This window comes from Hyperolius riggenbachi, chromosome 3 (genome assembly GCF_040937935.1).
Source record: "Hyperolius riggenbachi isolate aHypRig1 chromosome 3, aHypRig1.pri, whole genome shotgun sequence".
In the NCBI taxonomy this organism is placed as follows: Eukaryota; Metazoa; Chordata; class Amphibia; order Anura; family Hyperoliidae; genus Hyperolius; species Hyperolius riggenbachi.
Genome location: NC_090648.1, coordinates 80,862,302 through 80,878,876, shown reverse-complemented (window position 1 = coordinate 80,878,876; position 16,575 = coordinate 80,862,302). Strand labels below are relative to the sequence as shown.

At 47.5% G+C, this 16,575-nt stretch overlaps 17 non-coding genes across 17 annotated transcripts; all 17 read right to left on the bottom strand.

Annotated features, from left to right (window-relative positions):
• Positions 1-455: 455 nt before the first annotated feature.
• TRNAH-GUG (transfer RNA histidin (anticodon GUG)) lies at positions 456-527 on the bottom strand. The gene has a single exon. It is a non-coding gene; the product is annotated as a tRNA-His (tRNA).
• A 3-nt stretch (positions 528-530) lies between these two features.
• On the bottom strand, positions 531-603 carry TRNAH-AUG (transfer RNA histidin (anticodon AUG)). The gene has a single exon. It is a non-coding gene; the product is annotated as a tRNA-His (tRNA).
• Positions 604-1,603: 1,000 nt separating this feature from the next.
• TRNAH-AUG (transfer RNA histidin (anticodon AUG)) lies at positions 1,604-1,676 on the bottom strand. Its single transcript has one exon. It is a non-coding gene; the product is annotated as a tRNA-His (tRNA).
• Positions 1,677-2,601: 925 nt separating this feature from the next.
• Positions 2,602-2,673, bottom strand: TRNAH-GUG (transfer RNA histidin (anticodon GUG)). Its single transcript has one exon. It is a non-coding gene; the product is annotated as a tRNA-His (tRNA).
• A 3-nt stretch (positions 2,674-2,676) lies between these two features.
• On the bottom strand, positions 2,677-2,749 carry TRNAH-AUG (transfer RNA histidin (anticodon AUG)). Its single transcript has one exon. It is a non-coding gene; the product is annotated as a tRNA-His (tRNA).
• A 925-nt stretch (positions 2,750-3,674) lies between these two features.
• Positions 3,675-3,746, bottom strand: TRNAH-GUG (transfer RNA histidin (anticodon GUG)). The gene has a single exon. It is a non-coding gene; the product is annotated as a tRNA-His (tRNA).
• An 8-nt stretch (positions 3,747-3,754) lies between these two features.
• On the bottom strand, positions 3,755-3,827 carry TRNAR-ACG (transfer RNA arginine (anticodon ACG)). The gene has a single exon. It is a non-coding gene; the product is annotated as a tRNA-Arg (tRNA).
• A 1,005-nt stretch (positions 3,828-4,832) lies between these two features.
• On the bottom strand, positions 4,833-4,905 carry TRNAR-ACG (transfer RNA arginine (anticodon ACG)). Its single transcript has one exon. It is a non-coding gene; the product is annotated as a tRNA-Arg (tRNA).
• Positions 4,906-5,830: 925 nt separating this feature from the next.
• TRNAH-GUG (transfer RNA histidin (anticodon GUG)) lies at positions 5,831-5,902 on the bottom strand. Its single transcript has one exon. It is a non-coding gene; the product is annotated as a tRNA-His (tRNA).
• An 8-nt stretch (positions 5,903-5,910) lies between these two features.
• TRNAR-ACG (transfer RNA arginine (anticodon ACG)) lies at positions 5,911-5,983 on the bottom strand. The gene has a single exon. It is a non-coding gene; the product is annotated as a tRNA-Arg (tRNA).
• A 1,005-nt stretch (positions 5,984-6,988) lies between these two features.
• On the bottom strand, positions 6,989-7,061 carry TRNAR-ACG (transfer RNA arginine (anticodon ACG)). The gene has a single exon. It is a non-coding gene; the product is annotated as a tRNA-Arg (tRNA).
• A 925-nt stretch (positions 7,062-7,986) lies between these two features.
• TRNAH-GUG (transfer RNA histidin (anticodon GUG)) lies at positions 7,987-8,058 on the bottom strand. Its single transcript has one exon. It is a non-coding gene; the product is annotated as a tRNA-His (tRNA).
• An 8-nt stretch (positions 8,059-8,066) lies between these two features.
• On the bottom strand, positions 8,067-8,139 carry TRNAR-ACG (transfer RNA arginine (anticodon ACG)). Its single transcript has one exon. It is a non-coding gene; the product is annotated as a tRNA-Arg (tRNA).
• Positions 8,140-9,064: 925 nt separating this feature from the next.
• TRNAH-GUG (transfer RNA histidin (anticodon GUG)) lies at positions 9,065-9,136 on the bottom strand. Its single transcript has one exon. It is a non-coding gene; the product is annotated as a tRNA-His (tRNA).
• A 3-nt stretch (positions 9,137-9,139) lies between these two features.
• Positions 9,140-9,212, bottom strand: TRNAR-ACG (transfer RNA arginine (anticodon ACG)). The gene has a single exon. It is a non-coding gene; the product is annotated as a tRNA-Arg (tRNA).
• A 925-nt stretch (positions 9,213-10,137) lies between these two features.
• TRNAH-GUG (transfer RNA histidin (anticodon GUG)) lies at positions 10,138-10,209 on the bottom strand. The gene has a single exon. It is a non-coding gene; the product is annotated as a tRNA-His (tRNA).
• Positions 10,210-10,212: 3 nt separating this feature from the next.
• On the bottom strand, positions 10,213-10,285 carry TRNAR-ACG (transfer RNA arginine (anticodon ACG)). Its single transcript has one exon. It is a non-coding gene; the product is annotated as a tRNA-Arg (tRNA).
• Positions 10,286-16,575: the final 6,290 nt, after the last annotated feature.

Sequence of the window (16,575 nt, the reverse complement as noted above, 5' to 3'; positions counted from 1 at the left end):
TAAGTTCTTCTATCTCCTTCTAGGAGCAAAATCCTCAAAGCATTATCTCTGCATGATTGATCAGGGTCTGCTGTTAAAGTTGTCTGTGCAGAACAATGTCAAAGCAGAGTTGTCCTTTAAGCATTGCTAGCAGCCATCCAAAGTATGGGCGCCAAGGTGAATTGATGCTCAAGTGCTCTGTGTAACATAGGTCTTTTTCTTGTGCGGGTTTCTTGGGGAAGGCAAGTGGTGAAAGTTGGCCTAGGCTTAGCAAGGGACTGGCAACTGGTGAGGCCAAGATGCCATGTGAGGATGGTGTTTGTGAAGATGTTTGAAGATGCTACAAAGCAGAGAAAGGCAAAATGTTGTAATGAAGAAGTGAAGCAAGCAGAGCCGAAGGTTCCTGGATGCTTTAGAAAGTCACTAGATTGGTTGCAACCTGAAGAAATAGTTGCAGAGGAAGAAAGTAAAGAGCCTGCCGTGACCCGGATTCGAACCGGGGTTGCTGCGGCCACAACGCAGAGTACTAACCACTATACGATCACAGCAATCGAGCCAGGTAGGAGTCGAACCTACAATCTTCTGATCCATAGTCAGACGCGTTATCCATTGCGCCACTGCCCCTACTGCTGACATACGTATAGCAAGTTTTTCTTGCGGCCGCAAGGAGACCGGGCCTCGTTGAAGTGCCCTATTCCACTGAACGTCTTCTGTAGCGAGAACTTCTTTGAGAGATAATCTCTATAAAAATGTCATGAATTTGCTCTCTCTGAGTCCAGATATTCACAATGCTGTTCTAAAAGCTTGAAGAAGGTTGCAAGAGGAGTGCAGAAAGCAGCCTGCCGTAAACCGTATTCACACCAGGTTGCTTGCAGCCATAACAAAGAGTACTAGCCACTATAGGATCAGGGCACATTTTGTATGCTAGTCCCGGAGTTATTCACACATTTCTTAAGCTGTTGTTGTTGCAGCCGCACCGAGTGTAGTTAGTGTTAACGGGAAAGTTGCTGGGTGAAGACAAGGAGTGAAGCCAAGCAGTATGGAAAGGGTCCTCTGTCTGAGCAGCTGTCTGTTGTGAGTGGGGCACGGCAGGCTAAGTTCTTCTATCTCCTTCTAGGAGCAAAATCCTCAAAGCATTATCTCTGCATGATTGATCAGGGTCTGCTGTTAAAGTTGTCTGTGCAGAACAATGTCAAAGCAGAGTTGTCCTTTAAGCATTGCTAGCAGCCATCCAAAGTATGGGCGCCAAGGTGAATTGATGCTCAAGTGCTCTGTGTAACATAGGTCTTTTTCTTGTGCGGGTTTCTTGGGGAAGGCAAGTGGTGAAAGTTGGCCTAGGCTTAGCAAGGGACTGGCAACTGGTGAGGCCAAGATGCCATGTGAGGATGGTGTTTGTGAAGATGTTTGAAGATGCTACAAAGCAGAGAAAGGCAAAATGCTGTAATGAAGAAGTGAAGCAAGCAGAGCCGAAGGTTCCTGGATGCTTTAGAAAGTCACTAGATTGGTTGCAACCTGAAGAAATAGTTGCAGAGGAAGAAAGTAAAGAGCCTGCCGTGACCCAGATTCGAACCGGGGTTGCTGCGGCCACAACGCAGAGTACTAACCACTATACGATCACGGCAATCGAGCCAGGTAGGAGTCGAACCTACAATCTTCTGATCCATAGTCAGACGCGTTATCCATTGCGCCACTGGCCCTACTGCTGACATACGTATAGCAAGTTTTTCTTGCGGCCGCAAGGAGACCGGGCCTCGTTGAAGTGCCCTATTCCACTGAACGTCTTCTGTAGCGAGAACTTCTTTGAGAGATAATCTCTATAAAAATGTCATGAATTTGCTCTCTCTGAGTCCAGATATTCACAATGCTGTTCTAAAAGCTTGAAGAAGGTTGCAAGAGGAGTGCAGAAAGCAGCCTGCCGTAAACCGTATTCACACCAGGTTGCTTGCAGCCATAACAAAGAGTACTAGCCACTATAGGATCAGGGCACATTTTGTATGCTAGTCCCGGAGTTATTCACACATTTCTTAAGCTGTTGTTGTTGCAGCCGCACCGAGTGTAGTTAGTGTTAACGGGAAAGTTGCTGGGTGAAGACAAGGAGTGAAGCCAAGCAGTATGGAAAGGGTCCTCTGTCTGAGCAGCTGTCTGTTGTGAGTGGGGCACGGCAGGCTAAGTTCTTCTATCTCCTTCTAGGAGCAAAATCCTCAAAGCATTATCTCTGCATGATTGATCAGGGTCTGCTGTTAAAGTTGTCTGTGCAGAACAATGTCAAAGCAGAGTTGTCCTTTAAGCATTGCTAGCAGCCATCCAAAGTATGGGCGCCAAGGTGAATTGATGCTCAAGTGCTCTGTGTAACATAGGTCTTTTTCTTGTGCGGGTTTCTTGGGGAAGGCAAGTGGTGAAAGTTGGCCTAGGCTTAGCAAGGGACTGGCAACTGGTGAGGCCAAGATGCCATGTGAGGATGGTGTTTGTGAAGATGTTTGAAGATGCTACAAAGCAGAGAAAGGCAAAATGCTGTAATGAAGAAGTGAAGCAAGCAGAGCCGAAGGTTCCTGGATGCTTTAGAAAGTCACTAGATTGGTTGCAACCTGAAGAAATAGTTGCAGAGGAAGAAAGTAAAGAGCCTGCCGTGACCCGGATTCGAACCGGGGTTGCTGCGGCCACAACGCAGAGTACTAACCACTATACGATCACGGCAATCGAGCCAGGTAGGAGTCGAACCTACAATCTTCTGATCCATAGTCAGACGCGTTATCCATTGCGCCACTGGCCCTACTGCTGACATACGTATAGCAAGTTTTTCTTGCGGCCGCAAGGAGACCGGGCCTCGTTGAAGTGCCCTATTCTACTGAACGTCTTCTGTAGCGAGAACTTCTTTGAGAGATAATCTCTATAAAAATGTCATGAATTTGCTCTCTCTGAGTCCAGATATTCACAATGCTGTTCTAAAAGCTTGAAGAAGGTTGCAAGAGGAGTGCAGAAAGCAGCCTGCCGTAAACCGTATTCACACCAGGTTGCTTGCAGCCATAACAAAGAGTACTAGCCACTATAGGATCAGGGCACATTTTGTATGCTAGTCCCGGAGTTATTCACACATTTCTTAAGCTGTTGTTGTTGCAGCCGCACCGAGTGTAGTTAGTGTTCAGGGGAAAGTTGCTGGGTGAAGACAAGGAGTGAAGCCAAGCAGTATGGAAAGGGTCCTCTGTCTGAGCAGCTGTCTGTTGTGAGTGGGGCACGGCAGGCTAAGTTCTTCTATCTCCTTCTAGGAGCAAAATCCTCAAAGCATTATCTCTGCATGATTGATCAGGGTCTGCTGTTAAAGTTGTCTGTGCAGAACAATGTCAAAGCAGAGTTGTCCTTTAAGCATTGCTAGCAGCCATCCAAAGTATGGGCGCCAAGGTGAATTGATGCTCAAGTGCTCTGTGTAACATAGGTCTTTTTCTTGTGCGGGTTTCTTGGGGAAGGCAAGTGGTGAAAGTTGGCCTAGGCTTAGCAAGGGACTGGCAACTGGTGAGGCCAAGATGCCATGTGAGGATGGTGTTTGTGAAGATGTTTGAAGATGCTACAAAGCAGAGAAAGGCAAAATGTTGTAATGAAGAAGTGAAGCAAGCAGAGCCGAAGGTTCCTGGATGCTTTAGAAAGTCACTAGATTGGTTGCAACCTGAAGAAATAGTTGCAGAGGAAGAAAGTAAAGAGCCTGCCGTGACCCGGATTCGAACCGGGGTTGCTGCGGCCACAACGCAGAGTACTAACCACTATACGATCACGGCATGTTAATCGAGCCAGGTAGGAGTCGAACCTACAATCTTCTGATCCGTAGTCAGACGCGTTATCCATTGCGCCACTGGCCCTACTGCTGACATACGTATAGCAAGTTTTTCTTGCGGCCGCAAGGAGACCGGGCCTCGTTGAAGTGCCCTATTCCACTGAACGTCTTCTGTAGCGAGAACTTCTTTGAGAGATAATCTCTATAAAAATGTCATGAATTTGCTCTCTCTGAGTCCAGATATTCACAATGCTGTTCTAAAAGCTTGAAGAAGGTTGCAAGAGGAGTGCAGAAAGCAGCCTGCCGTAAACCGTATTCACACCAGGTTGCTTGCAGCCATAACAAAGAGTACTAGCCACTATAGGATCAGGGCACATTTTGTATGCTAGTCCCGGAGTTATTCACACATTTCTTAAGCTGTTGTTGTTGCAGCCGCACCGAGTGTAGTTAGTGTTAACGGGAAAGTTGCTGGGTGAAGACAAGGAGTGAAGCCAAGCAGTATGGAAAGGGTCCTCTGTCTGAGCAGCTGTCTGTTGTGAGTGGGGCACGGCAGGCTAAGTTCTTCTATCTCCTTCTAGGAGCAAAATCCTCAAAGCATTATCTCTGCATGATTGATCAGGGTCTGCTGTTAAAGTTGTCTGTGCAGAACAATGTCAAAGCAGAGTTGTCCTTTAAGCATTGCTAGCAGCCATCCAAAGTATGGGCGCCAAGGTGAATTGATGCTCAAGTGCTCTGTGTAACATAGGTCTTTTTCTTGTGCGGGTTTCTTGGGGAAGGCAAGTGGTGAAAGTTGGCCTAGGCTTAGCAAGGGACTGGCAACTGGTGAGGCCAAGATGCCATGTGAGGATGGTGTTTGTGAAGATGTTTGAAGATGCTACAAAGCAGAGAAAGGCAAAATGTTGTAATGAAGAAGTGAAGCAAGCAGAGCCGAAGGTTCCTGGATGCTTTAGAAAGTCACTAGATTGGTTGCAACCTGAAGAAATAGTTGCAGAGGAAGAAAGTAAAGAGCCTGCAGTGACCCGGATTCGAACCGGGGTTGCTGCGGCCACAACGCAGAGTACTAACCACTATACGATCACGGCATGTTAATCGAGCCAGGTAGGAGTCGAACCTACAATCTTCTGATCCGTAGTCAGACGCGTTATCCATTGCGCCACTGGCCCTACTGCTGACATACGTATAGCAAGTTTTTCTTGCGGCCGCAAGGAGACCGGGCCTCGTTGAAGTGCCCTATTCCACTGAACGTCTTCTGTAGCGAGAACTTCTTTGAGAGATAATCTCTATAAAAATGTCATGAATTTGCTCTCTCTGAGTCCAGATATTCACAATGCTGTTCTAAAAGCTTGAAGAAGGTTGCAAGAGGAGTGCAGAAAGCAGCCTGCCGTAAACCGTATTCACACCAGGTTGCTTGCAGCCATAACAAAGAGTACTAGCCACTATAGGATCAGGGCACATTTTGTATGCTAGTCCCGGAGTTATTCACACATTTCTTAAGCTGTTGTTGTTGCAGCCGCACCGAGTGTAGTTAGTGTTAACGGGAAAGTTGCTGGGTGAAGACAAGGAGTGAAGCCAAGCAGTATGGAAAGGGTCCTCTGTCTGAGCAGCTGTCTGTTGTGAGTGGGGCACGGCAGGCTAAGTTCTTCTATCTCCTTCTAGGAGCAAAATCCTCAAAGCATTATCTCTGCATGATTGATCAGGGTCTGCTGTTAAAGTTGTCTGTGCAGAACAATGTCAAAGCAGAGTTGTCCTTTAAGCATTGCTAGCAGCCATCCAAAGTATGGGCGCCAAGGTGAATTGATGCTCAAGTGCTCTGTGTAACATAGGTCTTTTTCTTGTGCGGGTTTCTTGGGGAAGGCAAGTGGTGAAAGTTGGCCTAGGCTTAGCAAGGGACTGGCAACTGGTGAGGCCAAGATGCCATGTGAGGATGGTGTTTGTGAAGATGTTTGAAGATGCTACAAAGCAGAGAAAGGCAAAATGTTGTAATGAAGAAGTGAAGCAAGCAGAGCCGAAGGTTCCTGGATGCTTTAGAAAGTCACTAGATTGGATGCAACATGAAGAAATAGTTGCAGAGGAAGAAAGTAAAGAGCCTGCCGTGACCCAGATTCGAACCGGGGTTACTGCGGCCACAACGCAGAGTACTAACCACTATACGATCACGGCATGTTAATCGAGCCAGGTAGGAGTTGAACCTACAATCTTCTGATCCGTAGTCAGACGCGTTATCCATTGCGCCACTGGCCCTACTGCTGACATACGTATAGCAAGTTTTTCTTGCGGCCGCAAGGAGACCGGGCCTCGTTGAAGTGCCCTATTCCACTGAACGTCTTCTGTAGCGAGAACTTCTTTGAGAGATAATCTCTATAAAAATGTCATGAATTTGCTCTCTCTGAGTCCAGATATTCACAATGCTGTTCTAAAAGCTTGAAGAAGGTTGCAAGAGGAGTGCAGAAAGCAGCCTGCCGTAAACCGTATTCACACCAGGTTGCTTGCAGCCATAACAAAGAGTACTAGCCACTATAGGATCAGGGCACATTTTGTATGCTAGTCCCGGAGTTATTCACACATTTCTTAAGCTGTTGTTGTTGCAGCCGCACCGAGTGTAGTTAGTGTTAACGGGAAAGTTGCTGGGTGAAGACAAGGAGTGAAGCCAAGCAGTATGGAAAGGGTCCTCTGTCTGAGCAGCTGTCTGTTGTGAGTGGGGCACGGCAGGCTAAGTTCTTCTATCTCCTTCTAGGAGCAAAATCCTCAAAGCATTATCTCTGCATGATTGATCAGGGTCTGCTGTTAAAGTTGTCTGTGCAGAACAATGTCAAAGCAGAGTTGTCCTTTAAGCATTGCTAGCAGCCATCCAAAGTATGGGCGCCAAGGTGAATTGATGCTCAAGTGCTCTGTGTAACATAGGTCTTTTTCTTGTGCGGGTTTCTTGGGGAAGGCAAGTGGTGAAAGTTGGCCTAGGCTTAGCAAGGGACTGGCAACTGGTGAGGCCAAGATGCCATGTGAGGATGGTGTTTGTGAAGATGTTTGAAGATGCTACAAAGCAGAGAAAGGCAAAATGTTGTAATGAAGAAGTGAAGCAAGCAGAGCCGAAGGTTCCTGGATGCTTTAGAAAGTCACTAGATTGGTTGCAACCTGAAGAAATAGTTGCAGAGGAAGAAAGTAAAGAGCCTGCAGTGACCCGGATTCGAACCGGGGTTGCTGCGGCCACAACGCAGAGTACTAACCACTATACGATCACGGCATGTTAATCGAGCCAGGTAGGAGTCGAACCTACAATCTTCTGATCCGTAGTCAGACGCGTTATCCATTGCGCCACTGGCCCTACTGCTGACATACGTATAGCAAGTTTTTCTTGCGGCCGCAAGGAGACCGGGCCTCGTTGAAGTGCCCTATTCCACTGAACGTCTTCTGTAGCGAGAACTTCTTTGAGAGATAATCTCTATAAAAATGTCATGAATTTGCTCTCTCTGAGTCCAGATATTCACAATGCTGTTCTAAAAGCTTGAAGAAGGTTGCAAGAGGAGTGCAGAAAGCAGCCTGCCGTAAACCGTATTCACACCAGGTTGCTTGCAGCCATAACAAAGAGTACTAGCCACTATAGGATCAGGGCACATTTTGTATGCTAGTCCCGGAGTTATTCACACATTTCTTAAGCTGTTGTTGTTGCAGCCGCACCGAGTGTAGTTAGTGTTAACGGGAAAGTTGCTGGGTGAAGACAAGGAGTGAAGCCAAGCAGTATGGAAAGGGTCCTCTGTCTGAGCAGCTGTCTGTTGTGAGTGGGGCACGGCAGGCTAAGTTCTTCTATCTCCTTCTAGGAGCAAAATCCTCAAAGCATTATCTCTGCATGATTGATCAGGGTCTGCTGTTAAAGTTGTCTGTGCAGAACAATGTCAAAGCAGAGTTGTCCTTTAAGCATTGCTAGCAGCCATCCAAAGTATGGGCGCCAAGGTGAATTGATGCTCAAGTGCTCTGTGTAACATAGGTCTTTTTCTTGTGCGGGTTTCTTGGGGAAGGCAAGTGGTGAAAGTTGGCCTAGGCTTAGCAAGGGACTGGCAACTGGTGAGGCCAAGATGCCATGTGAGGATGGTGTTTGTGAAGATGTTTGAAGATGCTACAAAGCAGAGAAAGGCAAAATGTTGTAATGAAGAAGTGAAGCAAGCAGAGCCGAAGGTTCCTGGATGCTTTAGAAAGTCACTAGATTGGATGCAACATGAAGAAATAGTTGCAGAGGAAGAAAGTAAAGAGCCTGCCGTGACCCAGATTCGAACCGGGGTTACTGCGGCCACAACGCAGAGTACTAACCACTATACGATCACGGCATGTTAATCGAGCCAGGTAGGAGTTGAACCTACAATCTTCTGATCCGTAGTCAGACGCGTTATCCATTGCGCCACTGGCCCTACTGCTGACATACGTATAGCAAGTTTTTCTTGCGGCCGCAAGGAGACCGGGCCTCGTTGAAGTGCCCTATTCCACTGAACGTCTTCTGTAGCGAGAACTTCTTTGAGAGATAATCTCTATAAAAATGTCATGAATTTGCTCTCTCTGAGTCCAGATATTCACAATGCTGTTCTAAAAGCTTGAAGAAGGTTGCAAGAGGAGTGCAGAAAGCAGCCTGCCGTAAACCGTATTCACACCAGGTTGCTTGCAGCCATAACAAAGAGTACTAGCCACTATAGGATCAGGGCACATTTTGTATGCTAGTCCCGGAGTTATTCACACATTTCTTAAGCTGTTGTTGTTGCAGCCGCACCGAGTGTAGTTAGTGTTAACGGGAAAGTTGCTGGGTGAAGACAAGGAGTGAAGCCAAGCAGTATGGAAAGGGTCCTCTGTCTGAGCAGCTGTCTGTTGTGAGTGGGGCACGACAGGCTAAGTTCTTCTATCTCCTTCTAGGAGCAAAATCCTCAAAGCATTATCTCTGCATGATTGATCAGGGTCTGCTGTTAAAGTTGTCTGTGCAGAACAATGTCAAAGCAGAGTTGTCCTTTAAGCATTGCTAGCAGCCATCCAAAGTATGGGCGCCAAGGTGAATTGATGCTCAAGTGCTCTGTGTAACATAGGTCTTTTTCTTGTGCGGGTTTCTTGGGGAAGGCAAGTGGTGAAAGTTGGCCTAGGCTTAGCAAGGGACTGGCAACTGGTGAGGCCAAGATGCCATGTGAGGATGGTGTTTGTGAAGATGTTTGAAGATGCTACAAAGCAGAGAAAGGCAAAATGTTGTAATGAAGAAGTGAAGCAAGCAGAGCTGAAGGTTCCTGGATGCTTTAGAAAGTCACTAGATTGGTTGCAACCTGAAGAAATAGTTGCAGAGGAAGAAAGTAAAGAGCCTGCCGTGACCCGGATTCGAACCAGGGTTGCTGCGGCCACAACGCAGAGTACTAACCACTATACGATCACGGCAATCGAGCCAGGTAGGAGTCGAACCTACAATCTTCTGATCCGTAGTCAGACGCGTTATCCATTGCGCCACTGGCCCTACTGCTGACATACGTATAGCAAGTTTTTCTTGCGGCCGCAAGGAGACCGGGCCTCGTTGAAGTGCCCTATTCCACTGAACGTCTTCTGTAGCGAGAACTTCTTTGAGAGATAATCTCTATAAAAATGTCATGAATTTGCTCTCTCTGAGTCCAGATATTCACAATGCTGTTCTAAAAGCTTGAAGAAGGTTGCAAGAGGAGTGCAGAAAGCAGCCTGCCGTAAACCGTATTCACACCAGGTTGCTTGCAGCCATAACAAAGAGTACTAGCCACTATAGGATCAGGGCACATTTTGTATGCTAGTCCCGGAGTTATTCACACATTTCTTAAGCTGTTGTTGTTGCAGCCGCACCGAGTGTAGTTAGTGTTAACGGGAAAGTTGCTGGGTGAAGACAAGGAGTGAAGCCAAGCAGTATGGAAAGGGTCCTCTGTCTGAGCAGCTGTCTGTTGTGAGTGGGGCACGGCAGGCTAAGTTCTTCTATCTCCTTCTAGGAGCAAAATCCTCAAAGCATTATCTCTGCATGATTGATCAGGGTCTGCTGTTAAAGTTGTCTGTGCAGAACAATGTCAAAGCAGAGTTGTCCTTTAAGCATTGCTAGCAGCCATCCAAAGTATGGGCGCCAAGGTGAATTGATGCTCAAGTGCTCTGTGTAACATAGGTCTTTTTCTTGTGCGGGTTTCTTGGGGAAGGCAAGTGGTGAAAGTTGGCCTAGGCTTAGCAAGGGACTGGCAACTGGTGAGGCCAAGATGCCATGTGAGGATGGTGTTTGTGAAGATGTTTGAAGATGCTACAAAGCAGAGAAAGGCAAAATGTTGTAATGAAGAAGTGAAGCAAGCAGAGCCGAAGGTTCCTGGATGCTTTAGAAAGTCACTAGATTGGTTGCAACCTGAAGAAATAGTTGCAGAGGAAGAAAGTAAAGAGCCTGCCGTGACCCGGATTCGAACCGGGGTTGCTGCGGCCACAACGCAGAGTACTAACCACTATACGATCACGGCAATCGAGCCAGGTAGGAGTCGAACCTACAATCTTCTGATCCGTAGTCAGACGCATTATCCATTGCGCCACTGGCCCTACTGCTAACATACGTATAGCAAGTTTTTCTTGCGGCCGCAAGGAGACCGGGCCTCGTTGAAGTGCCCTATTCCACTGAACGTCTTCTGTAGCGAGAACTTCTTTGAGAGATAATCTCTATAAAAATGTCATGAATTTGCTCTCTCTGAGTCCAGATATTCACAATGCTGTTCTAAAAGCTTGAAGAAGGTTGCAAGAGGAGTGCAGAAAGCAGCCTGCCGTAAACCGTATTCACACCAGGTTGCTTGCAGCCACAACAAAGAGTACTAGCCACTATAGGATCAGGGCACATTTTGTATGCTAGTCCCGGAGTTATTCACACATTTCTTAAGCTGTTGTTGTTGCAGCCGCACCGAGTGTAGTTAGTGTTAACGGGAAAGTTGCTGGGTGAAGACAAGGAGTGAAGCCAAGCAGTATGGAAAGGGTCCTCTGTCTGAGCAGCTGTCTGTTGTGAGTGGGGCACGGCAGGCTAAGTTCTTCTATCTCCTTCTAGGAGCAAAATCCTCAAAGCATTATCTCTGCATGATTGATCAGGGTCTGCTGTTAAAGTTGTCTGTGCAGAACAATGTCAAAGCAGAGTTGTCCTTTAAGCATTGCTAGCAGCCATCCAAAGTATGGGCTGTCACAGACCGCGAGCCGGTCTGCGGGTGGGGTAAATCGATCAGCGTCAGAAATCCTCTTACACGGTCATTTGTTCATCACGAAGGGTAACCCGCATTCGCAATTTGATGAACTGACTCGCGAAGGGAGCGTTCTGATACCAACCGAATCACTCCACACACATATACAATTCAAAGATCTGCCACCAAGCGAGTTACACAGCCCGCTACTGTAATTTTACTAGGACTTCGAGAACACTTTAGTAACCCCTAGCAGTATGCAAGAATCTGGGCCAGATCGTTATGTCTGGGCCGGGTTCTCGCATACGGGTTATAAATGTATACTTCTATTAAACACAGGGTAGCGAGTTCAGGAGAATAGGTACGATTGTGTATGTTCAGCAACAGGTCATAACCGCTAAACGATTTTTAAACGTTTAATAACACAAATGCATTACATACAGTTATATACACCTATTAACATATAAAACACAGAGCTTAAAAATAAAAGGAATAAAACAGAAAGTTCTTACTTAGTTAGCTGAGCAGTCCATTTGAATCATGAAGAAAATAGTCCAGTTTAAACGTAGGCATTCAGCTTAAAAGTCCTTTGTACACAACATGCGCCCGGTTCTTCCGTGAGCACATGTCTGGACTTCCCTAGTCGATGTAAATTGAAGAACTGGGTGGAGTTCCTTGCAAACGCTTTTTACTGACCAGAGTTTTGGGGCGGTCACTACCTGGAAAGTAGGTGTGTTGGAGGCAGGGTTACCTCCTGGCAAGTCAGGTTACCACCCACAGACTTGGAGCAAGGAATGTACCAATTATTAATAATTTGTGTAATTCCGCCCCAGATGGGTGCATCGCAGATCCGAGACCATATTCATAAGCAGCATGCGACTCTGTATTAAATGAGACTATACACGCCTAGTCTAACGAATTTGCTCTACGCATGCCGGATAAAGCGGTTTCTCAATTGATTCCTGATAGCTAGAGAAGGATAATTCATGTGAATTATAGACCTGTTTCCTAGGTATCAGGAAATGTAATTTTGGTCTTGCTGTGACAAACCTATTTTGAATTATTAATAAGTTAACGTTCCCTTTGTGTGAAGCTATACGCTTGGAGGGAAATTTTGAATCTCAACCAGTTTGAGCTGGTTTTCCTTTTGGGGAAAGATGAGCTATGTACCAAATGCTGCTCCCCAGGTGGTCTGGCTACTTGTGAAATTCTTTCCTGACACAGGATGTGGGGGAGGTTACTGTACTCAGTAAGAGAGAGGGAAATTGACATCTATTGTGCATTTACCCAAGACTGACAGGGACTGCGCACGACTATTGCGAAAATCGCTGGCGTTTACGCGCACGACCTCCGTAATGTTCGTCACATCTCCCTCCTACCAGCCGGACGCACAGAGTGGGTCTGCATGACCCGCTCTACGCGGCGCTTAGCTACTGACCGGGTTCTCGACTTCTTATCTGACTGCCCGTTAGACAACTCACCAGAAGCGTAAGGCCTCATGGTCCGGTGTGTCCCAGTGTCCGCTTTGCGGACGGTGCGATGCACACCAACAGGCTTACCTCTAAAGGCCTGGCTGGGTTTGCGTAGCGCTTCCTGTAAGGGAGAGAGTCGCTGGCTGACATCCGGGTCACTTCCTGACTCTCGGGTGTCAGCCTGCGAATCTGGAAGCAGCGTGGCATACCCCTGCTCTAACTGACTACACCTTGGCACAACATTTTGGTCAGCACAACCTAGGTGGACATTAGAGTACATTTTAAAAAACGAATTAGCCTTTACCTGGGTGGCGAGGCTTGCCCCTTCTCCAGGAAGGATAGAGGGTGGACCTGTGGGCAGTTTTGCACTGGGTTGCTTCTGCAAGGGGAAGACCTGCAAGGGTGAGACAGGGAAGGAACGGCCTGTCTCCACCAGCTGTTTGTTAACAGCAGACAATGGTGGAGCACTCTGGCTGTCATAGCAGGAGGGGAGGTCTAGGCCCCCAGCTGCCTGCTCTGACACCTGGCCTGCTTCCACTGCCCTGGACGGATATGACCCAGGCAAAACAAGACTGTTACCTCTTAGATTAGAGACTGTCACATTTAAACATACATCATTTTTAGCACTGTGAGATTCAGCATGAAAGCTATTAGCAACATCTGGTACAACATTAACATCACAGTTACGTTCATTTTTCACATGTACACAGGTATCTGGAACAACAGTGACAGGTTTAGAGTCAGACAAACCGTGACTAGACAGCTGTCCATTAGAAACAGGTACCGCTTCCTTCCCTCCTTCCCTAGGAGGGCTAGGTACCATTACCCTGGCTGCCTCCCTCTGTCCCACCCCAAGCTTGTACAGTACCTGAGTGGGTCCAGACTGGCAATCCGGGGTGTTGATCACAGGTTCATAAAAGGATCGTAGGGTGCCAAGATCGGTGCCCAACAGCACAGGCACTGGGATGTCATCTGTCACCCCCACAACTTTTGACTGGCGGCCCCTTCCCCAATCGAGAACAACACGAGCTTTGGCGATGCGTGCGTGTGTGCCACCAACTCCCAAAAGTGTGACACGCTCATTAGGCAGGAAATTCTCCCTGGCTACAAGATGAGAGCGAACCAAGGTAAGCTCTGCGCCTGTGTCGCGGAAACCAACAGCGATCTGGTCGTTAACTTCCACGACTTGATGATTTCCGGAAAGTCGAGGATTTGCTGCTCCCATGACGAGGTAGGCGTGTGCAGTAGAGGATGCGCTAGCCACTTCTGCGCTAGGCTCTGGAGACGGCGTCCTCACCTCGGGGCAGGCAGACTTGAGGTGTCCTCGCTGTCCACAGTGGTAACACTTCGGAACATATGTGGCATCAGGCGGATGAGTAGCAGGTGCAGCATCCGGCCTCTGTGGCTGTGGGACCCGATTCCCACGGTTAGCAGGGGGAGGAGAGCTGGGTTGCATAGGTCTCCCCCCTCTCCAGCTCTGGGCTGGAGGTTTGCGGCTGTCCGGCACACGGGTGGCCACAAAAGTGTCTGCAAGTTCTGCGGCAGCTTTGGCGGATTCAGGCTTCCGCTCCAAGACAAACTGCCGGACATCTGGAGTGCAGCAGTTCAGCAACTGCTCCTGCACGATGAGGTCCTCCAGACCTTGGTGAGAGTCTTTTTTGAGGCCCCGTGACCACTGCCTGAACACAGTCAGCAGGCGACTCTCCAGGTCGGTGTAAGAGTCGGTGTGGCCTTTCTGCAGGGAGCGAAACTTTTTGCGATAGACCTCTGGGGTCAACTGGTATTTGGCGATAATTGCAGCTTTTATCGCCTCATAGTCATTGTCTTTCTCAGCGGGTAAGTCCACAAACGCCTCAAGCGCTTTGTCCCGCAAGTTGGGTGTCAGATATCTCGCCCACTGCTCCTGGGGCAGATGATGCTGACGGCAAGTCTTTTCAAATGAGTGTAAATAAGTGTCCGGGTCGGTTCCCTTCTCCATTTCTGGGAACTTAAATTTTGGAGTCCCAAACGAGCCTGCTGTGGGCCGGGGTTCCGGAGCACTTTGCGAGGGATTTTGGCCTTGCGCTCGCAGTTTGGCCATTTCAAGGTCATGTCTGCGTGCGGCTTCTCTCTCCTCTCTTTCCGCTACTTGCTCAGCCCGCCACCGGCGTTCTGAAGATTCCCGTTCAGCCTGGCGTTCTGCGCGGTCAGCATTTTCTCTGACAATCTGCATGTACAGCTCAGGATTTGTCTCCAACAGCCTTTGTAATCCAGGTTGCATTCCAGCATCAGGAACACAGAACAGGTTGGCATGGGCGGGCTCCTGCCGGCCACCATGCTCCTCAGCAGTTACAGCAACCGGTTCAGCCGCGGTACCGTTTTCCTCTGGGTCTGGAAGTGGGTTGCTTTGCTCCAACCGCTCACTTTCCTCTGCCCCAGTTACAGCACCGTCTGAACCAGGAGTGTGCTCTCCCAGCATCTGCTCCGGCTGGGTATTCAGTCGCAACAAGTCCTCGATCAATTGCGATTTCTTTTTTCTATACGTCATAATGCCTTTTTCCTCACACAAGTTTACTAGGTCTGCCACTGACATTTTCTTGTATCTTGCTGCAGCCATTTTTGCCAAATAAAAGATAGGATAGGAAAAGAGATTGGGGGGGAACTCTGTGCTACACGTTTAGTCTATATAAATGGTAATGCACCGGTTATCAACCACAGATTTTTAATCTGTTCTGGCAGGTTAATCAAATAACGTTGCCGTTGATGTTCTGAACATACACAAATCCCAATAAGCTGCCAAACAAATGTCACAGACCGCGAGCCGGTCTGCGGGTGGGGTAAATCGATCAGCGTCAGAAATCCTCTTACACGGTCATTTGTTCATCACGAAGGGTAACCCGCATTCGCAATTTGATGAACTGACTCGCGAAGGGAGCGTTCTGATACCAACCGAATCACTCCACACACATATACAATTCAAAGATCTGCCACCAAGCGAGTTACACAGCCCGCTACTGTAATTTTACTAGGACTTCGAGAACACTTTAGTAACCCCTAGCAGTATGCAAGAATCTGGGCCAGATCGTTATGTCTGGGCCGGGTTCTCGCATACGGGTTATAAATGTATACTTCCATTAAACACAGGGTAGCGAGTTCAGGAGAATAGGTACGATTGTGTATGTTCAGCAACAGGTCATAACCGCTAAACGATTTTTAAACGTTTAATAACACAAATGCATTACATACAGTTATATACACCTATTAACATATAAAACACAGAGCTTAAAAATAAAAGGAATAAAACAGAAAGTTCTTACTTAGTTAGCTGAGCAGTCCATTTGAATCATGAAGAAAATAGTCCAGTTTAAACGTAGGCATTCAGCTTAAAAGTCCTTTGTACACAACATGCGCCCGGTTCTTCCGTGAGCACATGTCTGGACTTCCCTAGTCGATGTAAATTGAAGAACTGGGTGGAGTTCCTTGCAAACGCTTTTTACTGACCAGAGTTTTGGGGCGGTCACTACCTGGAAAGTAGGTGTGTTGGAGGCAGGGTTACCTCCTGGCAAGTCAGGTTACCACCCACAGACTTGGAGCAAGGAATGTACCAATTATTAATAATTTGTGTAATTCCGCCCCAGATGGGTGCATCGCAGATCCGAGACCATATTCATAAGCAGCATGCGACTCTGTATTAAATGAGACTATACACGCCTAGTCTAACGAATTTGCTCTACGCATGCCGGATAAAGCGGTTTCTCAATTGATTCCTGATAGCTAGAGAAGGATAATTCATGTGAATTATAGACCTGTTTCCTAGGTATCAGGAAATGTAATTTTGGTCTTGCTGTGACAAACCTATTTTGAATTATTAATAAGTTAACGTTCCCTTTGTGTGAAGCTATACGCTTGGAGGGAAATTTTGAATCTCAACCAGTTTGAGCTGGTTTTCCTTTTGGGGAAAGATGAGCTATGTACCAAATGCTGCTCCCCAGGTGGTCTGGCTACTTGTGAAATTCTTTCCTGACACAGGATGTGGGGGAGGTTACTGTACTCAGTAAGAGAGAGGGAAATTGACATCTATTGTGCATTTACCCAAGACTGACAGGGACTGCGCACGACTATTGCGAAAATCGCTGGCGTTTACGCGCACGACCTCCGTAATGTTCGTCACATGGGCGCCAAGGTGAATTGATGCTCAAGTGCTCTGTGTAACATAGGT